Raw genomic sequence first — 4,960 nt, forward strand, 5'->3', positions numbered from 1 at the left:
CTCCATTTGTGGGAGATTGCATTGCATTGGTTTGTGTGCTTTTGCACTTGTACATGGGTACCTAACATGGCCTAGTAGCTGAGACCCATCTTGCATTGTTAGCTTGAGTCTACATTCCCTTAAGTTGCACTTAAGGGGGGTATTGGTGTAAATTATTCCTCATAATTACACCTTACTTAAGTTTACTTAGGGCAATGCATTTCATCATAGTTTGGATATGAGACACTTAGGGATGATGTATGTTTGTGGTTTTATCTTGTTGTTACATTCCACCTTCAGTGGGTGATCCACCTCATATGGAATATTTTATTATTTCTCCTACCTACCCTTGTTTCTCATTGAGTCACATGTCATCATTGTGTGCTCATATATCCATATGGCCTTGCCTTTATAAGTAGGCTCATTTACATTGTATGTAACAATCAATCAATTCAACAACTTAGTTAGTTGGGTATTTTGCATATTTTGTTCTCTCTTGTTTGTGCTATCAATTGGACTCTAGATCTTGGCAAATTCTCACAATCTTTCATGTTTGGTGCTATGACAAGGCAATGAATGTTCTCATGGAGTGCTTAAGATTGGAATCATGGTCAAGTTGACTATTATGATCAAATTTATAACATCTATGAAACATAAAGGGTATGTGAGAGGTGTAAGAGGAGTTGCATACTATTGTGAGTTGTTCAACCATGACCATACAAATGTTTGATTTTTTTCATGGCTCATGGTTTTAGATGCCAATTTATGGATTCTTGTTTCCAAATTTTCTATATATTAGAGGCATGAGATAGTGGATTGTATGGTTCTTTCTCGTTAATTTTATGTAGCCAACCTACTATTAGAGGAATAAATGGATTGTATTATTATACTCATCTTTAGAGAATATTATAATATTATTTTTCATTATTTTCATTGTAACATTTACCCTATATTTTAACATTTGGTATCATCACTTCAACCAGATTGTAGAATGGGATGTCTTTCTTACAATAATTTTTTTTTTTTTTGTGGCTATAAGGGGTATTATTTTAGTGGTTTATAGATCCAAGTCTAGTAGTTAGAGAACCCATGGGAAGCACATCATGGTTGGAGATTTAAAAATTCAATGACTCTAAATACGATTTGTAATCTTAGTGAAAGTACAAATAAGTAAAGTTTTAGTTGGTACATAGTATTTTTTTGTTTGCTTAAAGTAAAACCTTTCATGTTAGATGTCTAATGGAATTCAGTGGTAAATAAGTGAAAATTAATTTAACACATTGATTAAGTTATATATTTTCTATCCACATACTAATTGACTAAAAAAATGGATATCATTTTTTTATATCAAGGTTGTTACCTATGATAAGGAAAACATTTCATGGAAGGATATTTAATTCACACATTATAGCATTTCTAAATTGTACATCTTTAATTAGGGTGTCCAATTCCACAGTTAGTTATTTTAGTATGTCTCATTATACTATGCATTATAGGACTTCCATATGCATTTAATTAATTAATTAAATTTGAGTCCTTTATTAATCTAAATCACATCACTCTATAAACTAGGCCCTTGATTCTAGGTGTGCCCTTTCATCATTTTATCTTGATCTAGTCCTACCCCAATTGCAACTTCCAAAACCCATTTCGCATAGCTATACATCATGGTTTGAGCCACCAAGCTAGAATTAGTATTAGAACTTGTTATCTTGCATCCGTAGTAATTTAGGATAAAGTTGTCGGGACCAAGATGACCACACCCTTGTTCCTACACTTAATTCCCCAAGTTTCAAGAGGATAATTGGCAGTCCTAATCAATTCAAGTCTTACATTGTGTGGAAATATAACAAATCTAGGCCAACTTTTTATCAAATTCAAATCTAAGATTTCATATATAAGGCAATTTACTTCCTCATTTGTGATAATATTTTGGGCATCTTTGGAGAGCAACAATTATGAAATTGAAGGTATCCTAATGAAGTGAAGGTGACGCTTTAAAGGAGTCTTAGATTTGCAAATCAATCAATTCTTCAACAACATTCAATCAACCATGAAAGCTCTAAGAGACATTGGAGGATGATAGGGAATCACCAACTAATGATTGGTTGTGCCTCTTCCTAAGGGATTTGACATAATTTAATGTTGCTCTTGTGTTTCTATCATTGAGATTTAGATCTACATTATATTTAGTTCCAAAATTACATTATTGCTTCATATCTACATTCTAGTTGTGTGATTTAAAGAATTTTCAATTCAATCATTTATCATTTAGGGTTTTTTCTCTAGCACATTTGAGTAGGACTCTTGTTTGTATATCAGACAATTTATCTCATAGAAATATTAGACACATTTAAGATTCATGAGCACACACATTATTCCAATTTCAATATAAGCTATTTATGAAGGTGGAAATCACCAAAATAGGGGGTTTACCAAGGAAAACCCCTATATAGTCACCACCCTACCATTTTTCATCTTGCAAGTGTAGCTATAGGTACCCAAAAAAGCTAGGAAGCCCAAAGAACATTAAGAGACTGGTACAGACCTGTTCCTAGAACTTGGACTTGATTTTTTAGGACCAAGGTGCTTGGGGTGCCCTTGTCCTCAAATTTTTTCTCCAAATTTTGTAGATAGATTCTAGGCAATCTCAGGATGCAAATTTCTGAACAATGGATCATACTCGGAAGACCAAGGTGTTCAAAGCATCCTAGTCTTGCAAGTTCAACTTTAGATTGTAGTTACAGATGCATAGTTAGATTTCTCATCCATTTGTATCTATTACAACATTTTTGTGTGTTTATTAGTCAATCAAAACAACATAAGTGTTCATTTACTTCATACTTAAATAGTCATAGTTTTACATTACTTCAACATATTTCCATAGCTCATTCACCTTCTAGAGCAACAAAGCAATAAAAAATCATAGAAGTGTCATTTGACTCTCTTTTACAAGAATTAGTCAAATATGGTCACCCCTTTAGGTGATTTTGTATTCCAATGTTGGTGTAAAAGTGGATCCTGGTCTTAATCCCTATCTGATTCCATTTTTATACCTTACATTTTGGTGAACCTCTTCTTACATTTGCATAACTTCTAATTTCAAGTTTTAGCTATGATTTTTTTACATGTCATTAGATGAATTCAATCATTACTTATGTACTTGCATTGTTTTCATTGCTTAGTTTATGGATTTGTACTTTTTAGTTACTCAATTAATTTCTTCATTAAATACATATGTATGGTTTAGACATCAAGTTGTGTTTCAAGGCATTGTTTGTCTCATTGCATTAGACATCATAAAAAAAGACATTTTAAAATCTTCTCATGTTGCAAAAAGAATAAAAATTCAGGGTGCTGCCCCAAACCCCATTCCATGTTATCAATTTGAGATAAAACATCGGTCGTTGATCGATTTGTCTTTACAATGTGTTTTTCCTATTAGTACTGAAATGAATAAGATCAATGCATATGATGTTTCTTTAGCTTCTCTCATATCACCTTACACCTCTCCCAAGGTTTCTCTCCTCAATGAGGACATTTTTGTGCAAGAAGATATTCTTAACGCTTCTCTCAATGGTATCTCTCTTTGGGATGAATCATTAGGGAATGATGTTGATTCTTCTCCTAATATGTATCTCCCCCATGAGAGTTCCTTGGTGCAAGAGGATGATATTGTGCTACAAGAGGATGCCATGATTGATAATCCTATCAATGAAGCTTTACCTTCTTTTCATTTCAATAACCTTTCCTCTAGAGATGAATCATTAATGAGTGATGTTTGTGTCTCCTAAATATTGTCTTATTCATAAGAATACCTTAGAGAAAGAGGATGATTACAATAGAAAGGATGAAGCATTGGTGACTAGTGCTTGTCCCTATCCCAAAATTGATCCTATCCATGATGACATTTCGGTGCAAGAAGAGACTATCAACACTTGTTTCAATAGTCTCCCTACTAGGAATGATGTTGATATTTCTCCTAAAACGTACCTCCCTTGTAAGGATAATTTGGAGAAAGAGAATTCTCTTAGGCTACAAGGGTTCAATATCATGAACAATCCCCTCTATAAGAATTTCCCTTTCATTGAACTCGAAGACAATCTTATTAATGAAGAAGTGATTAAAGTTGATAATCCTCTTTATGGAGCACTTGATGATTTCATCTCTACTAGACCTCCCTCAAATATTCCTAAACCATCTTTGATCAATATGACACATGCGAATGGTTATGAAACCCCTCAACCGCTTAGTAAACTAGTTATTGTGGAAAAAGGTGGTTATAGTCATGATACTTTTTGGACTCCTAATAAACTGATCATTACTGTGAAAGGAGGTTATGCTACTAAAAGTCCTTATGAATATGCCAAATAAATCACCCAAGAAAGTTACAATGTGGTTGCTTACACATATAACACAAGAAACAATAGGCAACCTAATCCTCCTCTAATTATCCCAACTTCTCTTCCTATTTCTCAACCAATGCTTCCTCCAACACCTCGTCTTTCTCAAGTCTTGGAAATGAATATTATCTTATTGAAAAACTTCACACTACTCCTACCAAGATATTTGTTTGGGAGTTGATTTAAATTTCATCCACATATCATGGAATGTTGCAATATGCTTTAAATAAAATAGATGTCCCACCTTTTGTGACACCTACTAATAACATGACTTCTTTAATAGATTGTATGAATGTGACTATTGCTTACATTGTGTTTTCTCAATAGAGTTCGCTCCTAAAGAAATCCAAAATCAATATGATCCTCTTATGATTGTTGTCCTTATTAATGGAATGCTATAAGAAGAACTTTGGTGGGAAATGGGTCTAGTCTTAATGTTTGCAGCATTGAATTATTACAAAATATCAAAGTGGATATTTCTCTTATTCAACCTAATTTTGTTTCTATTCATGTCTATGATCATTTTTCTAGAGCTTCGTTAGGTACTATCACCTTACCCATTAAGGTAGGTCTTGTTA

Source organism: Cryptomeria japonica, chromosome 4 (genome assembly GCF_030272615.1).
Source record: "Cryptomeria japonica chromosome 4, Sugi_1.0, whole genome shotgun sequence".
Classification (NCBI taxonomy): Eukaryota; Viridiplantae; Streptophyta; class Pinopsida; order Cupressales; family Cupressaceae; genus Cryptomeria; species Cryptomeria japonica.